We start from the raw sequence: 21484 nt of genomic DNA, 5'->3' as shown, positions 1-21484 counted from the left end.
CTTGTACAAACAGAAATAACTTCATACAAATAAAAAACAGGTCAAAACAAAACTAAAAAAAATGGTAGGTTTTAACAAGGGGGAAGACCACACAGTTCAGGAGTACACATCATTTTTCTGATTGGGTCAGAAAATATACAGCTGCAAGGAAAAATAATGAGGAATAGCTTGAACCAATCAAATCCTATGTAAGCCAAGAACAGAAAGTAGGCAGATGGACCAAATGAGTATGTATTTCAGTACAAATATAAGAAGAGGAAATCAGAATGAGCTAATATTGGCTTAGAACTCTCATCTTAGAAGTATACTAAAAAAAAAAAATAATTTGCGGGAGACTACATTTTCAAGGTACAAGGTACATGAGGAAAAAATAAGAGGCGACTCCACATGAAGCATGCTATGAGTTAATAGAAGCATGGAGCATGCTATGCGTTAATAGAAGCATTCAGCATCAGGAGTTGAATAGGTTAGCTGTCTCAAAATATAGAAGAATCTCCATAGATTACAACTTTATACTAATATGGGAAAATCGTGATTTTGTACAGTGTAGCTGTATGTGTGCTATTATTGGAAATATCCTCAATAATTTTTGGTCAGGACGGTATCTCTGATAAAAGCAGTTTTTATTCGCGATTGCAATGGCGGGCGCCCTGATGGCAGAAGCGCGCCTATGGACATGATGTTACAGTTTTTATACCTTGTCTCCCATACATTTTCCCCTCCTGTTTCCCCTTTGATTGGGTATTCCAGGTTACAATTTTACTTGAGGTTTGCATTAGTTAATTACATTCTGACAATTGTAAATTCCCGAGTTATCTTGTGTTAGTCAGTCGCCATCCCTCTGGTTTTGTTTTCAAGATGTCTCGGTACTCTTATCGCATTGATATGTTGATTTCCTTCAAAGCTTCTTTCATTCTGTCCCAGACACCGTCGTTAAACAAAGACCCGTCGTTAAACAAAAGGGGGGAGAAGGGGGGGGGGGCGGGGGGGTGATTATATTGTTAATTATTTCAACTTCTCCTCTTTGGATCGTTTATTACTCAGGTCTTATTTGTCCAGCACCAAAAATCAGTAGTTCTATTTCAGACAGCTGGACAGACAGGAGCTGCAGTCTTTGTATCTAATAACTTCTACCTAATAACTACAAACTGCTTCACTTATATAATGAGACCTTGAAATAAAATATTCTTATCTTATTCTAAATGCAGAAACAACATTTGATTCCCACACTATCACAGCCTGAAAGAGACAACTGAGGGAGGATGGGAGCTCGTATATGTTGTCCTTGCAGAATATCCAGTTATTCACATGCAGACAACCAGTAACTATTACAAGAAACTAAGGCAGATGTTTAGATCTCATAAATGACTGCTCCCTGAACCATCTCACCAAGGAATAGGAAGGAAAAGATGCACTCCTGTGTTTCTAAGCTCTGGTTCAAAGTACAAGAAAGAACAAATTAATAAAGGGGAAAAAATAAAATAGAGAAAGGGGAAAAAAAGAGACAATAAGAAAAAAAATAAAAAGAGAAAAAGACCTACAGTACTGTTTAATTTCAGAAGGATAAAATATTTTTATAAGAAATACACCACATCATCTGACTAAGACTGAATTGACTGTTAAATTGATTTTGAATTGTAACAGTGTAGTTTCTCTGCATGAGAGATTTAATTTGTCTCTTAAAAGGAGATTATCCTTTCAGGTGCAGTAATGTTGTGGCCACACTGATTGATCACTTGCATGGAATCTGTAAGCACTGCATTGTGTCTTTGTAAGTGCTACTGCATAAAAGTGAATGGGGAGCTGGAGGTGAGACGTAGCAAGGCAACCAAGCCAGCTGAAGCACAGACTTCTGTGGTACTACTTTCCCTTTTGCCGTTGTGACAATGAATGAGAAAGAATAGCTACCCATTCAACTGGCCCTGGGAATTCTTTAAAAATTCTATTTTTCTTTCAGAACTTTCCTTGAAATTACATCTTTCAACAATAAGCAATATGAAATAAACTACCGCATTGAAATTTGTTACAGCTAACTAAAATTAATAAATGAAGATGTCAAAAATATTTGTACTAAGACATAAAACATTGGCCATAGTCATTTCCATTGGGAGGCCAGTAAAAATTATGAAGATGCTGACTTTGAAGGTGTATACATCATTTAAGTTACTATGGCAGAAGAATATGGAAAGAGGCTTCAAATATCAAGGCTATTTAACACTACAGGTTGTACAGCTGCAATTAAAATGTAAAAGACAGAGCTATGGGTGTGTACCCATAGGCAGAGAACAACAGAGAGACAACCTGCAACTACTAGCAGTTATCTAGTTTTCATTTCAAAGTCCAGCCAGGTAAACAAAAACCAACAACCAAAGATCAGCCATCCCGTATCCATAGTGGAAATGATATTGATAGCAGCCAGCTAAGAAGCAAACCAAGACAACTCTCCTCTTCTAGAACAACCAGAACTGATCAGAAGGAATGAACCTGCCAACTGCACTACCTAGCAAAGAGATGTCCACTGATTACACTGATAACATAAGAGTTAAATAGTAAAACAGCTAAATCTACAGTTTCCCAGATGGAATGAATGTTCCAAAAAGATAAAAGAGCAAAATCAACGTTTCCAGCAATTACTGGAGATTATTGTATATCTTGCAAGCATCCTATAGGAGGAGTACAAATCTAGCCTCTGATTCATCAGTATTTATTTCAACTATTGCATAAATACAACTAAGCAGACAAATTTTTGTCACACTCCTATCTTTCTTTGAGAAACACTGCTTTGCTCTGGAAATTTTGATCCTGCAGTAGCATGCTGGAAAACACAGCGAGAAATAAAATTATGCCATGAGACAGACTCAGGCTTGAAAATACTAAATAAAGCTAATGCAAAGCAGACCAACTGTGGAACTTAAGCAACTATACAAGCTATGATTTTGTCCAAGAGGGAAACAAGCATGACACCACTGATGAGAAAACAACTTAATGGATCCAGCAGCTCAAAAAATAGGTCATCCCCACTGGTTTGCACTGTATCACTGGTCCTACTCAGCATTTCTGCTGGACGTGAAAAAGCAAACCAAATAATCTATTGGACAAATAGGGCCAAACAGCCTGTTTCTCAAAATATGCTTTCACTAGGAATGGAGGCATTTCGTGCTCTGTGTAATAATCAAGTTGAAAGAATGATTTGTCAAAAAATAATAGGTTTCTTTCTGTTTTCATTACCTAAAAGAGATGCTATTCACAGAGCAATAGTGTGGAAAAGGAACATCCAAATTCACTCCAGCAGTGGTGATAATACCAAGAAGTTATGTATTCTTGTTGTTCTTCCACTCATCTAAGTCCTCCATTTTTTTCCTCTGAAGAATTTGATGGAGAGGAGAATCAGCTAAATGCTCAGTGCTAGTGAGTTCAGCTGTGCTCCAAAGCAGTTTTCTTGTTTCAGAGATCAAACCCAGCACCTCACTGCCACACTGCAGTGTCCAATGGAGATGCACTATCCAAAGCATACAAGACTCACTGTAACTAAGAAAAACTGTTCCAATACTGTGCACTGCAGATATTTCTCATGGCTGAGGGTATCATGCTGTCTGTGATTCTCCTTTCCTGGCACATACTGGTTTCAGCTACCAAACTGCAATTTGTGGGCCTGAGGAAGTAGTTCGCCACTACTGGGGCTACATATTCCTGTGGGGAGTAAATGTGATTGCAGCTTGGCTGATCTTATGATACAGAAAGAGGCTGATGCACACCAGGCAGCTATGCATATCGCTGTCTGTGTTCCACTGCACATATAACTGCAGTGAGAAGGTATGAGGTGCTAGCTCAGAAAAAATAAACAATAAAAAAACCCCACAGATTTGGTTTCACAGCATTTTGTATCACCAACCTGATGTTTTCATTGCATGTATATCAATACACTGGAAGAATCGGGAAACTCCATAGTGAGACATAACGTGGCAAAGCACCAAGACTAAATGTAGATCTGAAGAAAGAAATAAGGCTAACCCTATTAACGTGTCAGGAGCTTCAAAATAGCACAGTAGCAAACCCAGAGGAGAGTGAATCCCTTTCAGCCCACGTAGTTATCCCTTGTTACATAGCTGTCTTCCGCAATCATCTCTTTTCATTCTGCAAAGACCCAGAAACTTTTCTAAAGAAATTAGAAGTCTGTCTGGGCATAATGTGATAATTAATAATTCTGAGTTATCTAAGATGCAAATTATCCTGCCAGATACGTTTTACTAATGATTCTTTTAAAGTTTGAACAGCATTTCAATTAAAAAAAAAAATCCTCAAGAATGTAGGTCAGTGACTGTATTTCACAGAATAACAGAATGTGAGGGGTTGGAAAGGATCTCAAAAGATTATCTAGTCCAACCCCTCTGCTGGATCAGGAACACCAAGATTAGGTCACATAGGAACATGTGCAGGTGGAATTTGAGTATCTCCAGAGAAGGAGACTCCACAGCCTGTCTGGGCTGCTTCTTCCAGTGTTCTCTTACCCTCACTGTGAGGAAGTTTTTTCTTATATTTAAAAGAAACCTCCAGTGTTCCAGCTTGTTTCACTTATCAGATAAATGGACTATCTTAACCTGCTTTAAATTTAGAAGAAGTTTAAATTTAAACTTATTTCCAAAATACTCTATTTCAAAAATATACAAATATATACAAGCATTTTATCTGTATTTATATATACATGCATGGATATGTTCCTAATTTCATGTTAGAATGACTGAAAAGTATTCTCACTGCAAAATACAAAACATACAAACTATAAAACATGGTTGTAGCAGTCTTTGATTATTTCTGAGAACTCAAAACAGATTTTCATCCTGCCATGCCCTATTGCCCACTCTCGCTGTCAAACATTGACAGCTTTCCAAGAAAGCAAGAGATTCTAACACTCTGATGTCATGCCATACAAAATAGCCATTGAGATAGAATCATAGAATCACTTAGGTCTGAAAAGACCTTAAAGATCATCATGTCCAACCACAACCCAACCATACTACCCTAACTCTACTACCCTGGTGCAACTTGAGGCCATTTCCCCTCATCCTGTTACCTGTCACCAGTGAGAAGAGGCCAGCGCTGCTCCCACTGTAAGCACCTTTCAGACATTGGAAGAGAGCAATTAGGTCTCCCCTCAGCCTCCTCTTCCCCACACTAAACAGCCCCAGTTACTTCAGTTGCTCCTCATAGGGCTGATTCTCCAAGCCCTTCACAAGCCTTGTTGCCCTTCTTTGGACCTGCTCCAGTACCTCAATGTCCTTTCTATGCAGAGGTGCCCAAAACTGAACACAGTACTCGAGGTAAGGCCTCACCAGCGCTGAGTATAGGGGGCAGGATTACTTCCCTAGTCCTGCTCACCACACCATTCCTGATACAAGCCAGGATGTCACCAGCCTTCTTGGCCACCTGTGCACACTGCTGGCTCATATTCAGCCAATTGTCCATCAGTACACCAAGGTCCCTATCTGTCAGGCAGCTTTCCAGCCACTCCTCACCAACCCTGTAGGACATGCTTTATTTGATTTTTAATTAAGTGCTTAGTAATCTCACATGCATCTAAGTGCCCAGCTATGGCAAGCAACTTGTTATCATACCCACACTATGCCCAGTGAGCCCTGCTGGTACAAGCACTAGTGTGAACAAACTGCAGGGGAAACACCGTTATAGTCACTGGGCTGAATGGACAGAAAAAGGGTAATAGCATATCCTGAGTTGGAATAAAAGCACAGTGACTATTGAGTTGAACTCCTGGCACCACACAAGAAGACCCATAATTCAAACCTTATGAGCTTCCTGAACTCTAGCAAGCTCTGTACTGTGACCACTTTCCTGGGGAGTTTGTTCTAGGGCCCAACTGCACTCTGGTGCTCTGGTGAACAATTTTTTCCCAGTACCCAACCTGATTCTCCTGTGACTCAGCTCCATGCCATTCCCTCAGGTCCTGCTGCAGTCACCAGAGAAAAGAAATGAGCACCTGCCTCTTCACTTCCCTCAGTGAGGAAGCTGTGGACCGCTATGAAGCCTTTAGACACTCTCTAATAGCTTCACATATTTGTAAGTGGTGACTGAATGATGATTATGGACAAGACTAATAGTAGTTTCTTACTAGTAGTTGTGCAGAATAATAACTGCATCTAAGAGCCAGTCCAAAATTCAGTCTCATTGGACCAACCAGTATAGAGGAAATGAGCAAGACACAATTGCTCAGTGATTATAATCTACTCAGACAGCACAAATACAGGAAAGGGAAATAAGTATAATATATTAATGAAGAAAATCATGCAAAGAGAGTAAATAGTATGATATTTCCAGGATTGCTCTTTTCTTTTTGAAGAGAATGGAAGAACAGAAGTAAATGAGAAGGTATGCCTCAGTACTGACTAAGCAGGGTGTGAAAGGTCACCATAGACTATGAGAAAGCAAAAAACAGTCATGGAGAAAAGGAACAAATAAATGCAGGTCAGGAAAATTTCAGTGAGTACAACAAAAACTTTTATGCTTTTATATGGCCTTGATTTTTAAGTTAATGTATCTGTCTGCATGTTGCAGTGTTCACATCCTATTCCATCTTTTTCCTCACTTAAGCCTCAGGATGAGGACAAAAGGAGTCAACATGTGGCTCTAGTGCCCACTGTGTGTGCTGGCTGTGGGAGACAGAGAGAGAGAGGAAGTTGGCCCTGCCTGCACCAGGGGGGTTGGAACTTGTTGATCCTTGGGGTTTCTTCCGACTCAAGCCATTCTATTATTCTACGAAGCTTATAAGGTATAGATCCTGCAGAGTTCTTTCTGGATTTTCCAGCTTTTTGAGATGTTCATTGTGTAGGCTTGATTATTAATAGGGTGTAGAAGGAAAACAGATAATGCAATCAAACAGATGAAGAATATCTTTCAAGATAATTTAGAGTCTACAGTTACTCATCTTTTCACAGTTGTCCATGAAACCAGGAATAATTAAAACAAACCAATAAAATCAAAAGAAAACAAAAAAAAACCAAAAAAAACCAACCAAACAAACAAAAAAAAACCAACCATAACATGCTTACCTCCAGATATGCTTTTGATATTTATCTATTACTAAGACACTTTTGGTTTATTTTAGATTGTTCTTTTTTTCCCCATTTTTATTTATTTATTTATTTATTTGTCTATTTGGAACTTTTTTACAGCTGGAATTGTTCCCTGGCAAGCATTTTTTCATACTAGAATTACTTATGCAAAAGAACTATTTTAGTTGTCTGTTAGCAGACTCATAGATTTGTGAAAGTCTGGTATTTCTTTGGAATCTATGCTACATTTCTAGATCAAAAAGCATGGTTTCTCATAGCCTGAAGTAATTTGAGAGGCTGAATTCACTTTTCTGTGAATTCACTTTCTTCGGTAGAGAGAAAAGTTCCTATTTCCACAGGGAAAAAAAAAAAAATTAAGTGCATAAGGGACAATTTCCAAAGCCTGCAGCCAACAGCATTGGCATCAGTAAAATCTCTACGAAAGAGCTATACAGACAGAATCACTGGGTGCACTGATGAAAACAAAAAATTGTAGGTGAATAATGAGCCATAAAATAAAACCTTATTTGTTAATTAAAAATAACATACTCTTGACCATTATCTTCATGAAAATAAACATGACATGAAAGTCTAGATATTCAGGCACAAACCCAGTGAGTGAGTAATTCCATAGTAACACAGACGAAGCACAGACAGACTTCCCTTTTCTAGAAGATGAGTAAATATCTCCTGTAGCCACTGTACAGAAAGAAAATACCTGAAGTTCTTTTTATCTCAAGCAGAAAAACAGCAGAACACTGCAGTCCTCTAGCATACAGCTGTCAGTTGCATCTCTTATAATCTTATGTTTGAGCTCACCTTTCCTTCTCTCCACTACAGTCCTTTTCCTGTCCTTTAATTTATGCTCTATAAATCTATAACCTATAAATTAATACAGGCAGCTGTGACCATTTGTTGAACTGTGAGCAGAAACACTTCACTGAACAAATCTGTGCCTGAGACACATAGCAAGCTATTCAAGATGGCCAGAAGAACTCATTATCAACTGACCAAAAGCTATCTTCAGAGGTAGGTAAAGGGACATACTATCACAGTAACTAGCAATTATTAGTAAAAATTACTAATATTAATTAGTAAAAATTACTAATAGACAGAGAAAGTTTTTGAAAACAGGCAACAGTTTTGTACCTCCTCTGAAATCAGCTTATTTCAAAAGGTATAGACCTACATCTTAATTTAATGTGGATTCCTTAATGATATGATTACTACCATTGGTTGCTGCTGTATTTCAATAATTATTTACAATAATTCTGTAAAATGTAAGATTTATGTGGGAAGAGGCAGGGACTGTCTTTCTGTTCTGCATTAGCACACTGCCCAGCACAAGAAAAACCTGATCCACACCTTTGCAGGTTGTTTTTGTTGTTGTTGTGTTTTGTTTTGTTTTAAATTTATTTTTCTTGGAGAAAGTGCTAAAAAGTTATTAGAGAAGGACTAATTGAAGGGTTTGGGCTGTTGATTTGCGCATCTGATTAAACTCTACCTTTCTCTCTCTTCCCCTGATAGTTCTCCATATAACACTAATTTTTGTAAGGGTTACTAATATGAAGAGTGATACTATACATACTGAAGTAGTAGGCAGCTAAGGAACAGCCTCTACAGTCTATTTCATCTTTCTGTATCATAGCTTAAGGAATATTCCTGTCTCAGGTGTACAAGAACCATGATACTGTTTTTAAGCAGAGCCAAATAATGTTCTAAAAACACATTTAATCTTTAGAACATCTTCACACCAGCTTAACTCAGATACACCTACATATTCAGTAGACTTCTTAGCATGAAAACCTCGCGTGTGCTTCTCATATGCTCTGTCTTCAGCTCTGGAAATCCCTAGCCCTGATGCTTTATAGGCTGTTCTTGTCAGTGTGATTAAGAACAAAAACATATGCTCTGCAGTTACAACCACATGATAGCTGAGCCATGAGATCTCTCTTGGTAACAGAGATAGCACTTATCTGTGTGCTTCCACCTGATTGTATCTTTCTCCTCTGCATAAGACAGCAGCGCAGCAATCTATATTTCTCTTACTACTGAGTATATGGCCATAGTAAAAGTCTATTTTTTAAAATATTTTCAGTATCAGTTCAGTACTAATTCAGTGATTACAAAATAAATACTTACAATCAGTCGCAGAATTAATAAAGTGTATGAGTACAGTGTGGATTTTTGGTTTGTAAAAGATGCTAGAGTTGTGATGGTAAATACACTTTGGATCAGGAAATAAAGTTCAATTCTTAATTGCTGAATATATACATAAATCTTATGTGCTTTAATAGGCTCCCATAATTAATTATCTATCAGTAAGTTTCTACGGCTGTGCCTGAGCAAACTGTTGCACAATTACTCTGGTACAATTTTAGTATGCACTTTTGATTGCTTTGTATCAGTGGTTCTTATACTGACCTTTGAAACATAACATCATGCTGCAGTCTAATAATTAATAGAAGCCAATATTGCGCTATCTGGATCTACAGTATACAGTGTGCGTTTGCATATATAGGGAATCACCAATCTGGGGTACCTATCAAGATGCTCATTAGTGCAGCAGCATGACTCAAATGGCCATGCAGCACAAACCAAGTCCTGTGAAGCTTCCACAACTTTCCTACATGATACAAAAGGTCTAGCTCTCAATGTTCCTTTTGCATTGCTGTGTTCAGCATTGCAGGAAGGCACAACCAGCTTCAGAGAATTAGCTACACTGAGATCATAGAGAGTTGCATGAACAGGTACTGTTCAGATGTTTCAGCCTGAATTATACATCTAAGACATTTCCAGAATGGGTTTGTATGCAATCATCAAAGGTGTTCAAGTAAGTTCACAAGGCACAGCTGGAGAATTATTTTAAAACAGCCTCTATGGCATAAGCCACCAAGGATTATCCACCTCAGACCCAAGCTGGAAGACCAAATATCTCTATCAAGGAACAGAGATCATCAGGTCTCCCTAGAAAGCAAATGCAGAGAAAAGGAAGATAAAGCAGTTTCTCAGCCCTCTCCTTTTCACTTTGCTGTGCTCAATAAATCTCCAGGGCAATAGGAACACACTGAATCTTTTCTGTCTACATGTATTTGTAATTTAGAGCCTGTAGGCTCTGTAGGCTTCAGATTTGAGGTCTCACAATGTCATTGCCACTTGATGGATGAATGGAGTTAAACCCAGATGGTGACTGGTTACAAGTGGTGCTCCTTAGGGGTGAATATTGGGGCCAGTCCTGTTTAATATCTTTACTGATGACCTAGAGGAGAGGACTGACTGCACCTCCCAGTAAATTTTCAGATGACACCTACTTTGGAGGACGTACTGGTCTGCCTGAGGGTAGGAAGTCCCTACAAAGGAATTTGGATAGGCTAGGTTGATGGACTGAGGCCAGATTATGGGCTCCAAAAAAATGAGGTGGCAAATCCTCCACTTTGGTCACAACACCCCTACGCAACCCACAAGCTTGGGGCAGAGTATCCAGAAAGCTGTGGAGAGGAGGTGGTGGTGTGCTAGTCAGCAGCCACCTGAACATGAACCAGCAGTGTGTCACGGTGGCCAACAAGGCCAACAACATCCTGATCTGTATCAGAAGTAGCACAGCCTGCAGGGCTAGGGAGGTCTCTCTGAACTTGGCATTGGTGATGTCATACCTCAAGTTCTGTGTTCAGTTTTGAGACTCTTGTTATAACAAAGACATTTAGGTCCTGGAGCATGTTCAAACAAAGGTAAAGAAGCTGATGAAGAGTTTGGAGCACAAGTCTTATGAGAAGCAACTGAGGGAAATTAGATTGTTTAGTCTGGATATAAGGAGGCTCTGGGAAGACCTTATCGCTCTCTACAACTACCTTTTCAGGTAGAGATTGTAGAGAGGCAGAAGTTCGCCTCTTTTCCTGGGTAACTATTGATAGGACAAGAGATAATGGATTTAAGATGTGCCAAGGGAAGTTCAGATTGGATATCAGGAAAAAATTCTTCTCAAAATATGGTGAGTTATTGGAACAGGCTGCCCACAGAGATGGTATAGACACCATTCCTTGAGGTTTTCAAACAGGTAGATGTTACGCTTACAGATAGAGTATAGTGGGCATGGTGGCAATGGGCTGACAATTGGACTAGATTATCTTAGAGTTTTTTCTAACCTTAATGAGTCTATGACTGAGCTGTACTGGAAAACAAACAAACAACAAAAAAAAGAAAACCCACATGTTTTTTTGCCTATTCTATGTAGGTTTACAATATGAGATCAATTCTTAAAACTTAATTCTATATGAACCATGGCTTCTGTCAGTACTCAAGACTTTCAGAGTAACATCTAACAAAAAGTTGGTTGTGTGGAATATTATTACAAAATGGTGTCTGACATGGAAATGCATGTGAAGCAAAGGTCCATGACTGAAATACTCCATGCAAAAAATAAACTGCACCCACTGACATTCACGGATGCTTGCTGAATGTTTATGGAGACCAAACAGTGGATGTTAGCTCAGTGATGTGGTGGTTGGTGCATTATAGCAGTGGTGGTGGCAGTATGTAAGACAAGCCACATTTCAGGCATCCATACAGGTTTTTAAAAACACAGCATGCATGTCCTTGTTCATCACTGGTGTAAATGCATAGGTAATAGTGATGACTACATTGAAAAATAGTAGTTTGTAGCTGACAACTTGCTCTATCAAATAATGTTATTGTGTTCTTATTATCTGCATTTTCCATGTAAATAAATAGGAGGTATTAATTTCAGAGAAACTTATATATATACATGCCTTATCTCTAAGTCCAGACTTTCTAGTGTGTTACTTATCTGAGAAGCTTTGTGATCAGAGTGAAATCAACATTTGTATATGAAGGAAGAAAATAAACAAAGAAAAAACTCCAAATTGTTTATTTTATTTCTCCTAACTTCTTATGAGAAGAGAAAGATAAAGCCCTGGGGAGAGAATCAAGGAAAGAGAGAAAGAAGAACTGATGAATGGTAGCATGAACAAAATCCAAAACAACTGAATAACTGAATCTCTAACCTTGTGTGAAATAACTTCACTGGATTCAGATGTCTAGGAAAAAAAGAAAAAAGAAAAAAAGAAAAAAAAAGAAAAAAAGGTTGCATTGTTACTTAAAATTAGTGAAACTCTTCAAAATGTACTGAATGAATACACATATACACATACAAGCTTGTAATCTAGGTCACTGTTTTGAATAGTACTCAGATATGCATGAACGCATTTGATGCAGAAATCAGGAAGAACTATGCAACTGCATTTGAGGACAAAATCTGGTTCATTTTCCAAGATTGCTGTGCCTAAAAATATCTTTTCAATTGCACAAAAAAAAAACCCAAAAAACCCACAGTACTTAACCTGTTCTCTAAATCTCACCAAAACCAATCACATGGCACATACTGAAAACATGTTACATTAGGCACAGTTAAAAAGATATTCAAATCATTTTCTGCATCTTTGATTTGGACCTAACGACAATTCATTTAAATCTAGATAAATCAGTATGCAAAAAAGAAGATTGTAGTGTTGAGATCAGATTATGAAGCATATCACCACAATGCAGATCAAAGAATTTGATTCAAATCCAAAGTGTCAAAAAAAATGGTGCTGGTCACTGAAAATAATAAAACTGTTTAAAGAGGATGTTATTTAAGTGGTATATGAGTGCATACAGTTTCTGAACCAAGCATATAAGTTTCTGAATCATTCTCATAAAGAGAATTATGTTTTTCACATGGAAAGTACACATGCTGTTGTCATAGAAAAGTATAAACTTTTTCATACTACAGCTACCACTCAAATATATGCTGTCAACAACAACAAACCTCTCACCCACCCTTTTTGTAAGCAAACAGCAATAAATCCTACCCTAGGAATTAATAGTGATTTTGCAACAGAGAAGAGGCACTGAAAAGAGGGCTGCATATCAGCCCCTTTTAAATGCAATATTCTGTCACAGCATCCAAGGAAATTCTCCTGCTTTCTTGTATTACACTAGTCATATTTACCCAAACTACACTTAAAAGTACAGTGTAAAATACATTTTGTTGCCATACTTTCCAATAATCCTGACCTAAATGAGTGTGATAGAGGTATTTTTTCATGAGGAGATAGAATTTTAAAAAGAATGTGCTTAAACATAAAATAATCTTCCAAATGACAGACAAATGCTTCTGCTTGAGAGCACAACATTTATGAAACAGCATGCCCTTTGGTTGCCCTGGAAACCACATTTGTAAAGGGACACAATTTGTTTTGTCCCAAAAGCTTTTAAGATTTGCATCAAAGCTTCTGAAGACAAGAACTGTCAGTATTTACTCTTCCCCACTCTTGAAAAAAAACAGCACCTTTGACTTCAAGAAGGTTAAACAGTTTGTATGTGTGCGTGTGATTTTCATTTATTTTCCCTTCTAGCTGATGATCGCTTTCAACAAGAAAACATCAACAAAAACTGTAAAACTGTGCACAGAAAGTCAAGAGCAATACACTTACGGTGTTACATTTGTTGACCAGGGTTACACAAAGCACTTCTAACTAAATAGAAGAAGAAATAAAGGGAACACTAGCAGTTGAAGTGTTGTCGATCTGTTTATTTACTACATTGAGTAATGACCCTGAGGCTTCACTCAGAAACCTCCATAAAGTTAGGCCCTACAGTGTAATCATAGAGGAAAAGAGACCACCTTAAAAAAAAACAACAAAAAAACCAACAACAACAAAAACCATAAAATTAATAAAGCTAAAATTAAGCAAGCAGAAATACTTGAGTTTAGTTGAAACAGTTAACGGAGAAAATGCTCATAATGTTTAGGTGCAGTGAGTGCTTCATTCTTCAGAAGAATCATTCCAGCACTGAGGAAAATCCCAAACCCTCAGCTACTGTCAGAATTTCAGAAATTTAATTGTGCAAAATACTGCAGAAAAAGTAAATCTTTTTCCTACTGTTTTTCCAGACTGAGATACTGAAAAAATGGTCTAAAGATGAATCTTGATATTCATACTCAAGCAAACTCACAATTGATGTGACTAAGTGAAGAGCTTATTTCAGGATGAAGCAGAACACTCAAGGAAAGTCTTTTGACTTTTTTCTTACTTCCACATCAATTTTCACTTCTGAAAAGTGTACGGAGTCTAGAGCTGCACCAAAAGGTGTTCCACTTTTGAGGATCTTGTACAAGCAGAAGTTACAGATAATCCAGAAAGTATATCAAAAAGGGTTATCCCTCCAGTTTTGGAGATGCTCAGAGATGAATGGAGGCAAAATCTGTGAGAAGTCTGTGCAAGAACACTAATGAAGAAAATAGATAGAATGCAGAAATTAAGAAGCTTCAGAGTCATTTTCTTTGGAAGGGAAAAACTGAATGAGGAGGAGAAAATAGTAAAAAAAGAAGAAGAAATAGAAATCAGGCAGCTTACTCCTTTCAGCAATTTTCAGAATAAATCTTTTCTGTTTTCGTGTAGGCAATTTCACACTTCAGGTTAGCATTTGCAATATTCAAATCTAATACTAAAATAGCACAGTGGAAGTCTCAAAGATGACAGCAGACAAGAGAAAGGAAAAGGAAATTTTGCATAATATATTATAAAACAAAGCTACCTAAATTCTTCACATAAACTTAGTATATATGCTTTGATCATTTTGATTTGTTGCTTCAAGCATGTGCTGCCAAACAGAAAGATACAGGTAAAAGGCATTAATGTGCATGGCAAGATTCCTCTAACTCAGAATTATGTAAAGCAGTTTCTGGGAATTACCATCACTTATAATGGGGTTAGAGAGCAGTTTTACCTCTTCTTTTTTGTTTTACTAACCTCTGACTTCCTCAAGCTCCCTCTCAACCTGGCTGAGTACACCCATCCTACATCCATCCTTTTTACATCAAGCAGCAAAAGTAAGTTCAAGCTCTCCATGAATTAATGTATTGAATCTAAAAGAGCTGTCAGTATTTCTTTAGAAATATCAAACAGAAATTACAACAGCCTCTTCTGAAAAATGTATTTAAGGACCATCTTCACTTCAGATTTCACCTTGCTTAGTTACCTTAGCTACATGTCAGTTTCAGAATTAAAATACAATACACTTATGCTTATGGCAGAAGTACATTTCCGTATCTCAGCATCATACCTGGAATAAGTATTTATTATAGAATCATAGAATCATAGAATTACCCAGGTTGGATGTACAAACTACAGATGGATTATTCTAGAAAGATGGAAAAATTATTCAAAAACATATTTGTTGCTTCAGTTTGCCCATGAAGGAGTAAAACAATTTAGTTGCTATTGGAAAATATACAGGTGAATGGCTATTCTTCATTATGTATATTCATGCCATTGATTTGAATAAACAAAACTTTTTGCCTACCTTTTACACAGTCAATAACAAAGTTACTGAAGCAAATGCATTTTTAAAAAGTTTAAGTGGCTCATAAACATGCACCATTTAACTGTAACATTAAAGTCCTAATTCCTTTATCCTGCTGCACTTCATCGAGACTAGAAAATTCACCTCAAAGTACTTGAAAAGAGGAGAAAATGACAGTATGGCTCAGACCTGAGCAAATGAAACCATTTTAATCCTTTCCTTGGTACTTTTGGATGTTTAAGGTGAAGTCTAAATCTCTCATGTTTATGAAATCCTTGTCCTGAAGAACTGCAGCTGAAGCCAGGAGACTTGCCATCTACACTGATTGACCTATGAGGTTTGGAAAGATATCTTGGTTCTCCATCGTTAGCCTTTTTTTCCTTTTCTTTGCCATGTCTAATTTGTTTACTGGTTTAACAAGTAGTAACTTGAGAAGTTAATCTAAGTTGACACTTGTAGGCATTTCCATAACATCAGTGGTAAATAATAATAGGTAAACTGAATTTCAGACTAGACTTTGTTGTGTAAGGTTGTTGAGCAATCCCTTGCTTGTCTTATGTTAATATTTTATCAGCTACAATGGGGAAACAATGATTTAAAGACAAGTGTCATAAGTCATCACTGTTTTCTTAAGACACCATAGCAAAATGAGACTGGTTTAATGATTTATTACTAACACATTTTAAAGCATTGCATCATTAATTCTCAGCAAGGTGCTTTTTGTCATTTCCAGAATAGGCTGCAAGACATTTTTATTTGAATACCTGCAACTACAGAACAATGTAAGAAATTAAACATATTGCAAGATTAATCTAAATATATTGTAAATCTGCTTCTGCTCTTGACTGTGACTGGACTCATCAGAATCAAGATGCACAGATTATTACAGGACATTAACATTGCTGTCAATTTTTTTTTTTTTTTAACATCTTCCCTGTAACTCAGATATTTAGAACCAAATACTGCCAAAGTAATAGCATATTATAGAAACTACCTATTCGGTATGCAGAGAAACAAGCTTTGGCCATTCTGAAAGAAATGACTTACTCCCGTAATATTTCCACACTTACGTGTGAAGCTCACTGATTTCTTACCTCAAAATACAATCTCTTTTATAATTGGTATCACAGTTTCAGCTCCAGAAATAACGTGTTCATGTGTTAGACTCACTTGAGTCCACCATAACAGATATTAATACAAAACAACTTTATAGACTCTGAGGCAATTTTTTATGTTTGGGGCATTTAAAGGTGCCTAAAATTGTATTAAAAATCTTTAAAAATTCAAAATCTTTAATCAAATTGTATTTTCTACTAGTCATTTTTAGAAGCCTTTTCCTTCTTTTGCTACAATGTAAACAATTAGATCCTCTATGTAAATGGTTAAAGCAATGATATTTGAATCACTTTTAAAGGGTCACTGAAACCTAAATAATACCACTGCTTGTTTCTAACAGTTATTCCTGTTTGCAAAGTATTTAAAAAGGCTTAGCATCCATGCTGAAAGATGTTCCAGGATCTACTGTTTTAGGAGGTATCACAACGTTTTATCATACCATCTGATTTACCAATTTTTCAGGCTTCTAAATCTAAACTAATGCAAATGTACCTAAGAGGTGAGAAGTTGTTACATTTCACAAAAGGTGACATCAGGTCTAATTTTATTCCATACTCATATATCAGTTCATGTATCAGCAATGACCACATAGCTGTTGTGACAACAGTTAAGAAGGCATAAACTGATGGAAGAGATAAAAACAGAAATGAACAGAAAAGAACAGAGGAGACAACAATAATGAGGAGAGGAGAGGAGAGGAGAGGAGAGGAGAGGAGAGGAGAGGAGAGGAGAGGAGAGGAGAGGAGAGGAGAGGAGAGGAGAGGAGAGGAGAGGAGAGGAGAGGAGAGGAGAGGAGAGGAGAGGAGAGGAGAGGAGAGGAGAGGAGAGGAGAGGAGAGGAGAGGAGAGGAGAGGAGAGGAGAGGAGAGGAGAGGAGAGGAGAGGAGAGGAGAGGAGAGGAGAGGAGAGGAGAGGAGAGGAGAGGAGAGGAGAGGAGAGGAGAGGAGAGAAGAGAAGAGAAGAGAAGAGAAGAGAAGAGAAGAGAAGAGAAGAGAAGAGAAGAGAAGAGAAGAGAAGAGAAGAGAAGAGAAGAGAAGAGAAGAGAAGAGAAGAGAAGAGAAGAGAAGAGAAGAGAGAAGAGAAGAGAAGAGAAGAGAAGAGAAGAGAAGAGAAGAGAAGAGAAGAGAAGAGAAGAGAAGAGAAGAGAAGAGAAGAGAAGAGAAGAGAAGAGAAGAGAAGAGAAGAGAAGAGAAGAGAAGAGAAGAGAAGAGAAGAGAAGAGAAGAGAAGAGAAGAGAAGAGAAGAGAAGAGAAGAGAAGAGAAGAGAAGAGAAGAGAAGAGAAGAGAAGAGAAGAGAAGAGAAGAGAAGAGAAGAGAAGAGAAGAGAAGAGAAGAGAAGAGAAGAGAAGAGAAGAGAGAGGAGACAGAACGAGATACAGTTCAGTTCTCTTTGAATTGCAGCCCTTTTTATTAGATTGCTAGATTCAGCCTTGTGTGTGAGAAACAGAGGTTTGGAGATAAAGAGTTCTGTCAACCATGTGTTCATTAATTATGTTTTAAGTACTAATAAAAATGATTAACTGTACAATGATACGACAATTCCTAGACAAATTCCAGATTATTGTCATGCCAACCTGCAAAGAATTAAGGTGCCAAATTAAATTTAGTTATGATACAAATTATTTTAAATAATTTACCAATTTCCTTCATTTCACACTTTTCATATTCTAGCCATGATTTTGGTACTTGCTCAAATTTAGTAAAAGCTTTAATCATACAAATGTTAAATAAAAGCATCAAAGCAGTTTTAAATGGAGCCAGAAGAAAACATTACAACTTTGAGTTCCCCACACCACTGAAAACAAACTATCATTTCAGTATTTCTGCCCTTTTATTTCTTCTGCTCCTTGCTACTCAAGATGCAACTTCAGTTTTCACAAGAGATATATGGAGATTTATGTTACATATGATGGCGTTCTGTCATTTTATGATTTGCTTCTGAATTTTCTGGAGATATGCATACATCTATATATATATATACATACTATTTTTTTAAGAAGGAGATAACACTATGTAAAGGGATAAAACAAGTTATTTAATGGTAAGTCACTAAACTGTGGGCACACGACAGCTGAGTAATTTCTGTGAGCAGCTTTTGCCTTTCATACTCCATCTGCCCTTAATGTATCTAACATTCACTTGATGCATCACAACAAAAAAATGGATTGAACTCCTTGGGGCAAGGTTTTGGTTTTCGTCGTCACAATGTCAAACACAATATACAAAACCAGCTATGAGGTCAGCATACCTTTTGCAGGTATGCTGCACATAAGCTGACTTCAAATTTGGTCAAGGTTCTGTACAATTCTTTATGAATGACTGATATTCTTTAACCATTATTATATTTCCCTTAGGAAATCAACACGGATTAGTATATTTAAATCTTCCATATGGGAAGACACCAGCCACTGACTGGAAAGAAGGAGTTCAAGTTCTGCCACATTATTCCCCCAACTCCCTTCGCCTCCCTGCACTCATGTTCTTCCTCTCTTCTCACTTCTCCATATTCCTGTGTCTCAACTCTGAGATAACAAAATATCTAATGATGGAGAGAGCTATGGGAAAGGAGACCCTCATTTTCACAGACCACCACCCACTCATGCGTAATGTATATGTGTATATGTGCTCTACAACATGGACCACATAACAAAATTCTCCCACAGTGAGTTGAGCTATCCCCAACTTCCAGCATGCTGAAGAGATTGCACATTTGTATGAATGCTAATTTTAAGGATGCCACAGGACAGCAAGGCTTTCTTTTGACATTCAGAGATCTGCATATAGAAGTTCCTTATATAGCATAATCCAAGTCCATTTTTTAATGGATTGAAGTTGAAACAGCACAAAATACCTGTTGCTGCTGTAACTTGAAAGTTGAACTTCAATGGACATTTCTAGATCAGAATTCTTGTAATGAAAATTTGTTCCACGCATGAATTATCAAAAAATCATAAAAGACAGTGGTCTTTGGTGGACACTGGTGGTTGGTGCTGGTGCTTGTGCCTTTCTGGATACAGTAGGTTTTAATTTAACAATTGAAATTGACCCCTTCACTTGAGTTTTGAAGTCATGTAGCTGGGAGAAAGAACATGGGCATTCATAGAGTTGCATCTCTACATACAGGTGCCCTGTCTCCTTAATTGACTGAATGCATACAGTGTCTTCAAGCATGAGGATGGTCATGATAAAATCCAGTAATAGAAAGCAGGTCCAGACTGAGAGAAAGCACTAATTACAGCCTTTAACAAAAAACCTTGAGGCAAATAAAATTCAGATGATGTGGCTTCTATATGACCGTTAAATGTTCAAGTGTTTTGAAATTGTTCTTTGGAAAACTTAAAACAACTTTATATAAAAGAAGGGTCCTTCTATGCACAGGGTTAGTCTTCAAATCAGAAAACATTTTGCTTGCAAATATTCAACAAAAGAATGGGCAATTCTGTGTGATAGAATTTTATAGACCGGTTATTTCACTTGACCTGGATCTGGTTTTGTTATCAGCAAAATGTACTGTTCGTAGTATTGCACAAATTACAGAAATTTCTTCATTTAGGAGGAGTGCTGAAGAAGAAACAAATGTACATGTGTTATATCAATAGCTAATTGAATACTTCTGTGCTTTTCAAAGCCAGTCTATTGTCTACTGAATAGCTGAGTTTAAACAAATATGAAGAAAGCAAGCAGATTTCCTCTCTCTAAAATTGTTCATTTTCAAGCCCTTGGTTAGCTGTTAGAGAGCAGACATTATTGTCAGTTTCTTTACGTTGTTCATCTAGAACAGCCACACTGAGCATCAAGGAAAATGTTTCCGCTTCAAGGCAGCCAGGATAGCCTCGACTCCCACAAAGACTAATTAGCGCTCTAGTAAAAAAAAAAGTGATCTCCAATCCTATCTAAATAGATACATTCTAGTGTTTTTAGTATCCTTTTGTATGCTTTTAAAGAAGGCTCCTCTTCCTGCATTTCATCAGCTCTCTCTCTCATGGAAACTCTAAATCATGCATTTAAAAATAGACCATCAGATTATCTGGGTAAATCATAAAGCTCAGCTTATCTCTTTCTTCCCCTTTAAAATATACGATTTATTTTGTCCAGAAGCTCAGCAGCGTGAAGCCACAAATAATCCTATATATCTCAGTGTCTGGGTGTATCTCCAGTATGTGTATGTATGCCGCTATAGGGCAAATACACATGTATGGAAAAAGGAGAATTTATACTTCTGGGCATTAAGGTGCACAAATTTGCAAAGTTATTGCAATGTTTATGTTGGACACACACACTGTGTGTGTCTTAGCATTACAACTCAGCCTTATCAGTTCACGGAGAATAATGCCACAGTTTAGCAGAAGTAATTTGCTATGTACTTAAATTACGCATTGATGTGATATTTTACACCAATCTACATCCCAGAATTCATGTATTTCTCCTGAAGGCAAACACAATCAATGCAATACCAAAGAGGGAAGAAAAATTCTCAATTTCTCTTTCCCAGTCACAATATAATATGGCCTTAAGCTGCAAATCCTGACTCCCAGGCCCAGCATTTCCTATACGTGCATCCTTTCATTCTCCTCCCACTGCCAGTGCAGCCTGTCAGGCCACTGGAGCAGGAGAAAGCCCTGCAGGGCTATAAATAGCTACTCGGGGGAGGGAAAAGAGAGTGTAGCAGCACTGAAGATCCCTGCTGCAGAATGAGGGTTGGTGTTTCTTTTTTCTGGATTAATTCAGGGAGGGAAAGGAATTGCTACAAAGTTCACTGACATACCAGGTAATGTCTGTGGAAAGGGGGCAACAGCTGCCATGGAGAAACTAAAATGGGAATGCCTGGCTCACTGGAAGAACGAGGTGGTTTCCTCCTTTGGATTTCCCACATATTTTGAATGAATTCTGCATAGACCTCCTGAGATTATCTATGGACATGAAGACTTATATAGAGGGGAT

At 37.5% G+C, this 21484-nt stretch overlaps 1 protein-coding gene across 2 annotated transcripts in view; it reads right to left on the bottom strand.

Moving 5' to 3' along the window:
- ADCY1 (adenylate cyclase 1) overlaps positions 1 to 21484 on the bottom strand; it is a 135992-nt gene that overhangs the window by 112794 nt on the left and 1714 nt on the right. The gene's annotated exons all lie outside the window — the stretch shown is intronic.

The sequence above is a fragment of the Coturnix japonica genome, chromosome 2 (genome assembly GCF_054131305.1).
Source record: "Coturnix japonica strain WE chromosome 2, WE-NBRP24, whole genome shotgun sequence".
NCBI classification, from domain to species: Eukaryota; Metazoa; Chordata; class Aves; order Galliformes; family Phasianidae; genus Coturnix; species Coturnix japonica.
Note: the sequence above shows the minus strand (reverse complement) of the source record. Positions and strands in the feature narration are given on the sequence as shown.